Here is a 13,661-nt window from a genome sequence, read left to right as displayed (position 1 = left end):
TATACATGAGAAAACTGAGGCTTGGCTATAGTGGTAATGAGTACTTAAAGACAGTTTGAAGCTGGGTCTTGCCGATTCTGAATCCAATGCTTGTTTGTGACAGAGCTTCAAGAATAACCAACCAAATTACAAGGTTATCTGTTGTGCAGTCGTGAGTTTGGCTTCCATGGGTACTCTGCCACAGAACAACAGGGAGATGATCTGGGTTAAAGCCCATTTCTATCACTTCTCTTCTGAGTGACCTTGGGTGAATCACTTACCTTTTCTCTGCCTCAATTTCCTCATCTGTCAATGGAGAAGGTTGGATAAGATGATTTCTAAGACTCTATACAGTTTTAGATCTATGATTATATAGTCATGAACTATAGAAAGGGATAGGAATAGAGCTAAATCATCAGGGAGCACAGATAATAATGAGATGAATGATGATAAAATACGATGATAATAATCGTTGACATTCATACACTGTGTCATGGTTTGCAAAATACTTTCCACATGCTGCTTCATTCTAGCCTCACAACAGTCTTATGGGTTAGGAGCTGTAGGCATTATCCCCATTTATAGATGAAGAAACTGAGGTTCACAGAGGTTAAAGGACTTACCCAAGGTCATACAGTAAGTGTTTTGGTGAGATATGAACCCAGGTCTTACTGACTCCAAGTCCATCTGTCTATTTGTTACACCAGGATGTTCAAGACTGATCCCGTCTACCACGTTCTTTTGAAAGGCCTTACACAGGTCATAAGATCATAGCACTAAAACTAAGAGTGACCTCAGCGGCCATCTAAACCAACCTCTAACATTTTACAAATATGGAAACTGAGACCCAGGTAGGTTACATGACTTGTCCAAGGTCACACAAGTAGTAAGTAGCAGGCTTGGACTCCTGTCCCCGTGGCTTCAAATCCAGCACTCTTTTCAATGAACTATTCTATCTTAACTCCACAACATTTACCTTTGACAGAGGACCTAGACAGAGCTCAGCAAGAGAAGACCAGCATTCTCATTGTTCCCTCTTAATTGTCTACAGACACTGGCCAAGCCACAGTGAACAGATCTGAGCTTCTCACCCTGGCATCTTAGCTTGAGTTAAAAAATAATTTCGAGCCAAGCTGTGGCACCTAAATCTATTGCAAATGTCAGTGGCTGGGCCTGGAGCCAGAGCTGTGATCTCCCCCATGTCAATAAATCCTTGAAGTTTCCTCTCCCTTGGAAGCCCAGATTTCTTCTGATGGTGGTGCTTTCTACCCCAGGCTGCCCTTTCATGAGTAATTTCTTTTAACCTGAGGATCACAGCTGTGAGCTGTGATGAAAAAGATTTCTTCCAGGTTGGGGACTGGAAAATGCAAACTGCAAAGAAGCGGTGGTAGGTGGGAGGGGAAGAAAAAAAAAAAGAAAAAGAACTAGCCAATGGATGGAAAGTTGTAAGGTCAGAAGGGAAGGCTCAGGCTAGGCCTTGAATTTCCCCTTCAGATACATTTCACACACTGCAAAGGGCACGGCACTTATCGGGAGAGCCTGGTTTTGCGGAAATGAGGGACGCAGGAGGTTTCAGCTGAGATCTGAAGGCGGCTGGAGAGCAGTCTGTCTCCTGCCCTCACCTTTAGTGGTGATCCTGGTGCTTCAGAGGATGGCCTGAGATGTTGCACAGCCAGCTCCAGGGGGCTGAACCTGGGCAGGGAGGAGGAGAGCCAACTGGGATCTTTCCTGCTGAGCACATGCCCAGGGGCTGGAGACAGGCCCTGGAGGGAGAGGTTTTTGATTGTGCCAATCTCGTCTTCCTCCTAAGGGGATGCGCTGTCAGCTGCCTGCCATGAATCTCATTGGCCCTATTTGAACAGAGCAGACCGAGGCTGTGAAAGAGAGATAAAAAGTCTCCCACTTGAAAGGAGGGGATAAATGGCTCCATGTTGGGTTCTAGACATCCATTCCTTCTCCTGCCCCGGGAGACAGCCCCACAGACTCTAAAAGAGAGCACGTAGGCTTGGTTTTCAGAAAGAGGGATTTCTACATTTCCACTGGGAAGGGTGTGTGTGTGTGTGTGTGTATGTGTGTGTGTGTGTGTGTGTGTGTGCAATCAATACTGCCATTGATCATACTACCAACAACCTCGGGAGGGACATAGTACAGATATTATTATCCTTACTTGACAGATGAGGAACAAAAGACCAGTGATTTAGTCTAGGAGCACAAATTTAGAAGAAGCCTAAGAAACAATCTACCCTAACCCCCTCTAAGAGGCACCATGGATAGGACTGCTGGACTTGAAGTCAGGAAGACCTGAGTTTATATTTGACCTCAAACATTTACTAGCTGTGTGACCCTGGACAAGTTCCTTAACCTCTCTGTGCTTCATTTTCCACATCAATAAAGTGATGATAATAATAGGCAATAATAATTCCCAGGTTTGTTGTGAGGACCAAATGAGATATCTAAAAAGTGCTTTGAAATGTTATTTAAATGCTTATTATTATTGTGGTTGTTATTATGATTTTTACCAAAAAAGAAACTGAGGTCCACTGGGGGACCCAACAATCCAGACTGAATTAATATCCTTTGGAGATGTTGCTTGGACAACTTACCGATGTAGAGGAACCCACCATAATTGAACTTAGCCCACAGTTGTCATCTGGTCATTTTTGTACCACCTGTATGGTGTTTTGTACAATAGATACATTCCTGAAAAGTTGAGCTGGAATTTGAATTTGAGTAAATAGTGTTGTATTTTAAATGCCTTAGATGAACTTGTAACAAATTAATTCAATACTGAATCGTAATAGGATGGATATAGGAACTATAACTATGATTTCATTGGTAAAGGGAAGTTCCAGGCAAGGATACTCCCTCTCTATCAATATAGATAAGAACCTTTTCTGCCATCTTAAAGGCGTTTTTTTGGTTGTTGTCATTTTCTAGGCAATGGAGTTTAGTGACTTGCCTAGGGTCACACAGCTAGTAAGTATCTGAGGCTGGATTTGAACTCAGGTCCTTCTGACCCCAGGGCAAGTGCTCTATCCACTGTACCATCTAGCTGACCCATCTTAAAGTTTTAAAGAGTAATGGCTTCAAACTCAAAACAACTCAAACTAGAGCAGTGACTTCAAACTCAAAAAAACAGGGGGCCACTAAGTAGAACAGAAGACTCCCTGCGGGCTGCATATTGATTTAGAAAACCATATATTAACATTATCTACATTTTATTGTAGTTTTATTTATTTTGCTAAATATTTACTAGTTACATTTTAATTTGGTTTTGCCTCACTCAGGAATGTTGAGGTCTTCATATTTCCCTGGAGCTGTCTGTGTTTGATACCTCTGGCCTTAAGGGTATTGCAAGGTTAAGTGACTTGCTCACAGCCACACAGCCAATATATGTGAGAAGTAGGATTTGAACTCAGGTATTCCTAGTTTCAAGGCTAGCAAACTATAAAGCAAAGAACCACCCCTTAATTTGTCTTTTCCATAAAAACAGATTTTTGGAGAGCAGACTTTCCTCAAGAGCTATCACACTAGCAACCTCATGCAACTCATTTCTTTTCTTTCTTTTAAAAATGCTAACACAAATTTTTAAAAATTACCTTCATTTTTAACATATTTATTTTCTACCCATTGAGTCATTTCTGATAACAAAAAAAAAAAGAAAAAAAAGGAGAGGTAAAAAAAGCATTCAAAATTAAGCAGCATATTGAGTCTGATGGCATATTAAATATTCCACACCTATAGTTTCCCCACTGCTATCCAAAGGCAGGGAGGTACATTTTCTCATCTGTTCTTCAGGGAAAAACTTTATCATTATAATTACGTAACATTCAGTTCCTTTCCCCACTCCTCCCAATTACATACTTATAGTCATGGTATATATTGTCTTCCTGGTTCTGCTTACTTTACTCTGCATCAGTTCATAGATGTCTTTTCATGCTTCTCTGAATTCTTTATATTTACTGTTTTTCATAGGGCAATAATATTCTATTACATTCACATGCCACTATCTGTAAGGCATTTTCCAATAGATAGACATCTATTTTCTTTCCATTTCTTTGCTATGATTCCCATTCGTTTCTAAAACTAAAGGTGTGGTACCATGGGACCATACATGTGACCTCCACTGACCTGGAGTCAACTTGACTTAAAAATGTAATAAAAAGCAAGAGACTGAGATTGCTGCGTACCTGCGTGACTTTGAGCAGCTCATTCAGCCCCTCTCCACTTCATCGCTAAAATTGAGTCAATGACTTTTTTTTTTTTTTTGGCTAAGCAATGGGGTTAAGTGACTTGCCCAGGGTCACACAGTCAGTGAGTGTTATGTGCCTGAGGTCGCATTTGAACTCAGGTCCTCCTGAATCCAGAACCAGTGCTCTATCCACTGCACCACCTAGTGGCTCCAGGGCAGTAATATTAGTACCACCTCCTTCATTAGCTATTGTAGGGGAAACACTTTGTTCCATTAAATGCTAGAAAAATGTGATCTCTTCTTCCCTCCATGCACCATGATCCAGTGGTAGTAGCTTGCTCCATGTTTCTGGAATGTGCTATCTCCCAACTCCGGATGTTTCCATTCCTGGAATTCTCTCCTCCTCATCTCCACCTCCAGGCTTTCCTGACTTCCTTTCAGTTTCACCTAAAGTCTCATCTTTAGCCATTCCCAGTTCTCCTTAATCTTAGAGCCTTCCCTCTGAGATGACTGCCAATTTAGCTAGCGCGTGTATCTTGTTTGTACATAGTTGCATAGTTGTTTACTCAACTGGACTGTGGGCTCCTTGAGAGCAGACGCTGTCTTTTAGCTTTCTTTGTAACCCCAGCACCTAGCACAGGGCCTGGCACATAGTAGGGGCTCAATCAATGTTAACGACTTGACTGTTCTCCTTATCATTTTAAATGTCAAGGTGCTTCAAATACTATCAATACTGTTTGGAAAAGCGTTCTACAGATCCGAGCCATTTTTGTAAGTCACAATGGTTGTGCTGACACAGACAATAGAAAAAGGGGGGAAAGCCTCACAATGAAATGGGGTGGGGTGGGAGGGAGAGGAAGCTTTGTTTCTTCCTTCCCCTCTTTTCTCTGCAGACAGCACAGCTCTTAATGGGCTTTGAGAATCGAATATGAACAATGCCGGCCTGATCTGGCTGGGTATGTAGGGGTGGGGAAGGTGGGAGGGAAGAGGGAGAAAGAAGGGGAGAGGGGGAGAATAGGAAAGGGGAAGGAGAAGACTTTAGGTCATGTTAGCTTGCTGCTGCCATTTAGCTGCACTGTGGTAGTGTGTGGGCACTAACTTTTTCTCTTTATTACCATAGTGTTTGATTCCATGAAGAATTTCCTTAGCTGAGTCCCAGAATTCCAGGTCAACAGTTTCCCTTTAAAGTCATTCTCTTCTTGGAAGGAGACCCAGCAGGGAGATCCTCAAGCAGCCCCAATCTAATGGAACCCGCAGCGATTAGACAGGGAGATAGCAGGAGAGTTGGGGAGCAGCAAACATTTTATTCGACTTTATTTCATCTGATGCTATAGGCTTATAAAGGAACTTTGGCGGCCACAGGAGTTTAGCACCTGGTATTTGAAGCACTGTGGATTTATTGAGTGTTTCGTGTAAAAAAAAAATTAAGTACAAAATGCACTTATGAAGCCAGGGTAATGGAGCAGAAATAAAGGGGTCTGGCAATTGCTGGTAGGAAAGAGCCACAGAGACAGCTGCAAAACTTGGTGGATAGTCTAAAAGAGGAAGCAGAATGGGACAGAAAGCATGCCAGATCGGGAGGCAGAGGTCCTGGGTTCAAATCCTGGCTTTACTAATTTGCAAGCTATGAGATCTTGAGCAAATCATTTTACAATTTGGGGGCCTCATTTCCCTTGTCTTTAAAATGAGGGGTTTGACACCTTCCAGCTCTGCATCTGTGACTCTATAATTTAGTCCCCTCCCAAACAACCAGATGAAAAAAGTGTCTGAGACAGGATAGAAGAAAAAAAAAATAAGTAGACAGAGAAAAAACCCTATGCAACCGAGAGTGAAAAAAAGGAAGAGGAAGTATTTAGGGAAAAGAGCAGTCAATTGGACAAAGAAGAAGATAATGTTTTCACTTTTTGTCCCATATAATAAAAATATTTGAAACATCAGTTCTTTTTTTATTAATTTATTTTGATTTATCAACAATCACTTCCATAAGCTTTTGAGTTTTAAATTTTTCTCCCCTTCCCTCCCTGCCTTCTGCCCCAAGATGGCGTGCAATCTGATACAGTAGCTCTTTTTCTAAAACAGTAAGTTTTTATGAATATTTTCTGCTTCTTACATCACCATAGTAATCCCAAGTATCCTTCCTCCTCTCTGACAGCAATCCCACATGACAAGTACTGTGTTTTAGAGTGGGAGGAAGAAGTCAGAACAACTGACTGATACATCAAAAATATCCGAAAACGTGGACAAAGTGTGACACCCATGGATATTCCACCTCTACATAGGGTTAGGTTGGAGGTGTCTTCTCATATCTGTTCGTTCGAGTACTGCTTGATCTTTATAAGTTTGTTACATTTACTTTTGATTTTAGGGTATCTAGTTCTTTCCATTTACATTGTTGTAGTTACTGTGTGTGTGTGTGTGTGTGTGTGTGTGTGTGTATTATATACATTGGCTCTGCTTACTTCATTTTTTATCAGTTCATACAAATCTTTCTGTTCTTTTCTATGCTCATCATTTCTTATAGCATAGTAATATTCCATTACATTTTGTTTAGCCATTCCCAATTGGTGGGCATCAACTTTGTTTCCAATTCTTGGCTATTACAAAAAGTGCTGCTATAAATATTTTGGAGTATATGGAACTTTCTTATTGCTGGCTTTCTTGGGATATAAACCAAGTAATGGAGTCACATGCTCTGGTTTCTCTTCAGATTGTATGAATCTTTTGCCTTTTATTAAAGATTTCTGTGGAGAGAAACAATGATGAGTTCTTACTTTGAAGCAGCTAGATGATTTAGTTTGATAGAGCACTGGGCCTGGAATCAGGAGAACCTGAGTTCAAATCTGGCCTCAGATATTTACTAACCATGTGACCCTGAGCAAGTCATTTAACCTTTGTTTGCCTTAATTCATGGGAGAAAGGAATGGCAAACCATGCCAGTATCTTTGCTAAGAAAATTCCATGGACAGTTTGGCCCATGGGGTCATGAAGATGTGGACATGACTGAATAACAATAATGGAGTTACTAGTTCAAAGGGTATGGACATTTTAGTCACTTTATTTGTATAATTCCAAATTGCTTTCTGAAATGGCTATACCACTTCACAGCTCCACCAAAAATGTATTAGTTTGTTTGTCATCCCAAAACCCTTCCAGCATTGACTATTTTCATTTTTTTTGGTCATTCTTTTTGCCAATATGAGAGGTGTGAGGTGAAAAGTCAGGGTTGTTTAGTTTGGCATTTCTCTTATTATTAGTGATCTGGAACATTTTCATATGATTATGAATACTTTGTAATTCTTCTCTTGTGAACTGTTTGTTCATATTCTTTGATCACTTATCTATTAAGGAATGGCTATTAATTTTATACATGTTTATTAATGGTTCATATATACTTTTAAACATAATACATAAAAATCTATCTATCTATCATCTATCTATCTGTCTACTTGTCTATCAACATTACTATAGAATCCCATTCAACAACCATTTATTCAGCACCTATATTATGTAATTCATTGGGTCAGGTGCTAGGGATACAAAGACTAAATGAAAAATGGTCCCTGCCCTCAAGAAACTTAGTGGTTAGCTACAACATGTAAACAGATACAAATATACATAGTATTTGAGGAGAATGAACATTAACATCTATGAAGATCTGGAAAGGTTTCCTATGGGAGATTGTATACAAGAGGACCCCTTAAGGAAACTTGGGGTATAAGAGGTGGTACTGAGAAAGGAATGCATTATAGGAATGGAGGGCAGGCTGTGTGAAGGCCTAGGTGTGGGAAATAGAAAAAGCCAGAATAAAAAATTAGGTAATTCATAATCTATGATTGTGATTGCATTTCTCTTTCCAAGGATTAATATCTGTTGAAGTATGAAGATCTGTCCTGATTATAGGTGCTAGTAAATGAAAGATGCTTATGTTCCATGTGTCTATTTAAATTTCCTACTCTTGTATTTTACAGTAGGAAGCAGATTCTCAAGTATTTTCTTGTCCTAACATCCCTGATCAAGGCCCAGGATCTTAATTAAACAAATAATTACCCTTCACAATAAAAGTATGCATCAAAGAAAAATTAATTAATTTGCTAGTTTTCCCCTGTTGTAGCCCTTAGAAACTGTTGAGGGCAGTATTTATATATGCATATGAACATTTCATTTTTTTCCTTCTTTTCTTCATTCCTTTCCATGTCACTCAATGTGATGGTGAATAGAGGTCTATTTAATGCTTGAATTGATTATTTTATGCTCAACATTTTTATATTTATCCAAACAACTTGACCATAGGCTCAAAGCAATGAATATATAACCTCTTGGTCTTCTATTTGTGGTCTTGTAGAGTTCAGTCTGTGTATTACAGCTGATGTCCACTCATCATCCTTGCTACCTGGTCTATGGAATGTCTTTTATGAGATAAACATGGATAGACAAGTATGTGTTATATAAGTGTACTTTATATTCATGTATGTGTTATACACTCACAAGCAATCTATCAATGAACATGTCTTTCCCAAAGGTGTAATAATTATCTTGTAATTTTCTTTATGCTGTGGGAGATAGATTGCTCATCCTTTGGGTCAGGACTTCCATCTTAGGCTTCTTCTCTCAGTGCCAACTTCCGCCTCTCCCACCCCACCACCCCAAAGATGCTGCTTCTAAGATACCATCAATAGGGCTTGAACTTTGAGTGGTAGTGATGGCTTACAAAGTCATGCCCTATTATCTTCTCCCCTTTGTGTCATGGTTAATCAATCCATCTGTACTTGGGAGGACAATGGATATGGCTATCAGTCAGAGTCCTATTAAAGTCAATCATTTATTGGTTTTAAAATTAATGTTTTCATTATGGTCATTAGTACCCATGAGGGATGAAACAGTGAAAATTTCCTAACTCACAGCTGGGTCCCAAGCCCAATCAAGGCTTAAATGTATTGTTGCAAATAATCAAGATACAGGATTTTAATTTAAACCAACAAATTAGCATGCTTCAAAATAAACATATTAAAAAAATCTTGATTCACAAATTTTCTAATTGCTCTTACTGGCTGCAAATGGCAGATGGAATTTGGTCTGTGTGTGTTAGGAGAAGCAGCATCTAATGGAAGAAAAACCTAGCTGGACTTTCAGTCAGGAGAGCCCTAAATTCAGATCCAAGCTATCTTACTGATTAGGTGCAGGACACTAGGTGAATCACTTAATCTTTCTTAGCCTCATTTTTCTCCTCTGTAAAATGGAAAGTATAGGGGGCAGCTAGGTGGCGCAGTGTATAGAGCTCTGGCCTTGAAGTCAAGAGTACATGAGTTCAAATCCAGTCTCAGACACATGACACCTACTAGCTGTGTGACTCCGGGCAAGTCACTTAACTCTGATTGCCTCACCAAAAAAAAAAAAAATGGAAAATATAATACTTTTGCTTTCTCACCAGTTTCTTGTGAGGAAGGTATTTGGAAATCTTAACATGTTATGTAAAAATTAGTTATTGTTTTATATTTTAATATATTATGTGATTTCATTATTTCAATATAAATGTTTTTACACACAAGTAAGTTTTTCTTTAAATCACACTATTAAATTAACAACTACTCATCACAGAGGTGATAGCTTTCTAGTCAAGCTGCCCTACTCTTGTCCTCATCCCTATGGCTCAGTACTTTATTATCCTGAAACTGGTCTGGGAATAGAGCGCTGTCTGGGAGCACAATAATTGTTCTGGGACACCTTTGATGACCCCTTCCATTCATGAAAAGCAAATGGTAGGTGAATTCCAATTCTAGATGTAGAAATAAGCATCTGTCTGAGTGTTTGTTCTTATTTAGCTTAGATGAGGCTAAGGCACAGTCAGGGACTTTGAGTTGGGATACTACAGGGATGTGCTACAGCCAACTCTAACCCTCTTGAGAGGGTCAATTGTTAAGTTTTCAGTGTAAACATTTAAACCTTAGAAATTACAATCTCTGCATATCAGGACTTGATTTATTGTTTTGTTGGTTGTTTGGTCTTTAAAACAAGATGTTAATAATTCAAATTAAACTTAAAATTATGTCCTGTGAACATTTTCTCCCTGGAGAGTGGGTTATTAAACATTTACTAGCATACCTCTGTACTGCTCTATAAACATTGCTTGAGTTCAACTGGAATGCCATAAACAGCTTTGGGGATGAAGTCATCATCATCCTGGAAGATTGGCAATGGTAGACAAGTAATAATAATAATGATGATAACAATAACTGGCACTTATATGGTGCTTTAAGGTTTACAAAGTGATGTATACATATGCACACATGTGTATATGAATATATACATACTTGTATGTGTATGTGTATTTAACACACATACCTACACATGGATGTATGTTTGTGTATGTATACACATACACATACACATATAATGCCTATACATATGTACACACATGTATGTGTGTATACATATATACACACGCACACACGCACACACTCACACATATGGAAGTTTGCCTATCTACCTAATGTCTATCCTTAGGATAACTTTCATTTGTCAAATCTAAAAGGAGTTTCTGGAAGGCATCATAAGGATATAACATGTGAGTAAGACCTTAAAGGGTGGGTAGAGTTTTAATAAGTAAGACTTTGACTTATTCAGTAGGGAAAGAGAAAATGTTGTATGGTTTGTAGAAAAGTGACATCCCCACTACAACACTTTTGACAAATGATCACCCATTCTTTGCATGGAGATCTCAAGTGACATACATAAACACACACACACATATATAGTTATTTTCTGTATTTTTTTCAGTCCGTATTCTGAATCCACCACCTCTCCATCTGGAGTCAGATAACATGCACATCTTTGATTTCCCGGAACTGTGGTTGTGTTCTATTGTGCCGACCAGAGTTCCCAAATCCCTCAAAGCTTCCTACCTTCCAGATGCTCTTGGGTCTGCCTACTTCATCCTTCACCAATCCACAAAAGTCTTCTAAGGCTTTTTCAAATCCATTCCAGTCCTCCCTCCTCCTACCAATCACTTCCCGTAGCACAACAGCATTCCATCACATATACACACCAAAATTTATTTAGCCATTCCCCAAATTATGGCAGCACCTCCTCCTTTGACCATTTATCAATTGTTCTTATAAAGTTTCCTGTATGTCTTAGAAATCAGATCTTTAGCAAAGAAACATGCTATAAATACTCCACCACCCCTCCCATCCCTGTTTTCCACTTCTAATTTTAGCTGCATTCATTTTCTTTATGTAAAACCTTTTTCATTTTATGAAATCAAAAGTGTCCATTTTAATTCCTATGACCTTTCTGCCTCTTCTTTGACCTGTTCCCCTACCCATAGATATGACAGGTAATTTCTACCAAACTACTGTAATTTGTTTATATGTCACCCTTTATTTCTAAATAACCTATTTTTAGCTTGTGTTGGTATAGGGTATGAAATATTGGTCTATACCTATTTTCTTCCAGATTGCTTTCAAGTTTTCCTAGTAGTCTTTATGGAACAATGAGTTCTTGCCCCTATATCTGGGATCTTTGGATTTGTCAAACATATGGCTACAGTACTCATTTGCTTCTGTATATTATGCAATTAATGTGTTCCCCTGATCAACCTCTTCATTTCTTAGCCAGTACTAAATTATTTTTAATGATTAAAGATTTGTAGTATAGTTTGAGATCTGGTACTGCCAGGCCCCCTTCTTCCCCAACTTTTTTCATTAATTCCCTTATATTCTTGACCTTTTGTTTTTCCAGGTGAGTTTTGTTATTTTTTTCTAGCTTCCTAAAGTAATTCTCTGGTAGTTTTATTGGTTTAACACATAAGTAAATTAATTTAGACAGTGAATTCTTTGGTACTTTGATTGGTATAACACTTAAGTAAATTAATTTAGGTAGTGTTGACATTTTTATTATATTGGCTTTGCCTACCCATGAGCAATGAATATTTCTCCAATTACTTAGATGTGTTTTTATTTGTGTAAAGAATGTTTTATAATTTTCTTCATAGAATTCCAACTTGTTATGGAAGGTAGACCGTCAAGTATTTTATACTATTTGTATTTTTTAAACCCCTGATCTTATTGGAAAAGCCCATCTTTTAGTTTATCCTCATTACAAATAATGCTAGCTCTTAGTTTCAGAAATACACTATTTATCATTTGAAGAAAGGTTCCATTTATTCCTGTGTTTTCTAGTGTCTTTTTTTTAAAACAGGAATGGATATTGTATCTTCTCAAAAGTTTTTTCCCTACATCTATTGATATAAACATGATTTTTGCTATTAATATGGCCAATTATGTTTATAATTTTCCTACTAAAAGCCAGTCCTACTTTCCTGGAAAAATATGGAGTTCTTCTCAAATTTGCATGTTATTCTTGCACAGGAACCATGCTGATCTTCTCTGTATCACTTCAATTTTAGTATACATGCTGCCAAAGTGGATGTTTAGCTTGAAAAGCTGAACAGAGTTTATATTTTACTCTGGAAGCAAAAGGAAGTCACTGTAGTTTATAGTTTGTTGAATAGGGGAGTAAAATGGACAGATATTCCCTTAAGGAAAATTGCTTTGGCAGTAGTGTGGAAAATGGACTGAAATGGGGAAAGATTTGAGGCAGGGAGACCAATTAAGAGACTGTTACCAAAACCTAGGTGACAAGTGATCAGGGCCTGAGTCTGGGTAGAGAGAACAGGCTGGATTTGAGAAATAGTGTGGAGGTAAAAACAGCCAAGATTTGGCAGCTATGGGTGAGAGGGAGTAAAGAGCAGTGGATAATGCCAAAGGTGCCATTGCCAGGGCCAGTCATTGATTGTAGACACAAATGCAGGCAGAATTTGCTGTATCTTCACACTGATTGGAGCATCCAAAGCCTGTTTCCTCCTCCTATTTTGTCCTCCCAGGTCTTCAGTGGAAGCAGGTTCAAAGGCTTTCTCCTGAACAAGAGGTCATGAAAGCCTAACAGATCCAAGCTACAATATCCTCTGGCTCCCAGAAAACTTGTCCAAGGGGCTGACAGGCTAGTTTTAGTACCAGTATTTATTGTCTTTCTCAAATCTTGGCCCAGAGCCTAGAGTCTGGTAATGCTGGGTGAGTGATTAGACATGGGACCCTCATGCATCTAACTTAAAAATCTCAATTACACCAGAAAGAGGGTTCAGTGTAACATATGGGGTCCTGGGGACAGTCGTGTAAATAACAAACAAGGGCACTTGCTGTGATCCATCGTCCATCCCATGAGTAGCCAGGCAGTCCTGGTTTGGGCACGGTCCCAAGCTAGCATGGCTGAGGCTGAAGGTCCATCAGATGGCAGCACAGCCAGCTGTACAATTCTAACACATTTACCCCTCACACTCAGTCCTGCTCCAACAACCACTGAGCATGACAGGCTGGGCAAATATTGAATGCAAGGGATATGGCAGAAGCCCTACTTCCACTGGGCTGACAAAAGAGTTGCTTAGGGAGTGGGTAATGATGGTAAAACTAGATTTCTCAAAAGGAAAAGCTGGCTT

The 13,661-nt window shown here is 39.0% G+C and overlaps 2 non-coding genes across 2 annotated transcripts; one reads left to right on the top strand and one right to left on the bottom strand.

Annotated features, from left to right (window-relative positions):
- Positions 1-6,858: 6,858 nt before the first annotated feature.
- On the top strand, positions 6,859-6,969 carry LOC114045573. The gene has a single exon (XR_003569398.1). It is a non-coding gene; the product is annotated as a U5 spliceosomal RNA (small nuclear RNA).
- A 5,523-nt stretch (positions 6,970-12,492) lies between these two features.
- On the bottom strand, positions 12,493-12,597 carry LOC114045558. The gene has a single exon (XR_003569389.1). It is a non-coding gene; the product is annotated as a U6 spliceosomal RNA (small nuclear RNA).
- Between the last annotated feature and the right edge of the window lie 1,064 nt (positions 12,598-13,661).

The sequence above is a fragment of the Vombatus ursinus genome, unplaced genomic scaffold (assembly GCF_900497805.2).
Source record: "Vombatus ursinus unplaced genomic scaffold, bare-nosed wombat genome assembly UNPS02014778.1, whole genome shotgun sequence".
Classification (NCBI taxonomy): domain Eukaryota; kingdom Metazoa; phylum Chordata; class Mammalia; order Diprotodontia; family Vombatidae; genus Vombatus; species Vombatus ursinus.
The sequence above is the reverse complement of the archived record's forward strand: the minus strand, read 5'-3'. Positions and strand labels throughout refer to the sequence as shown.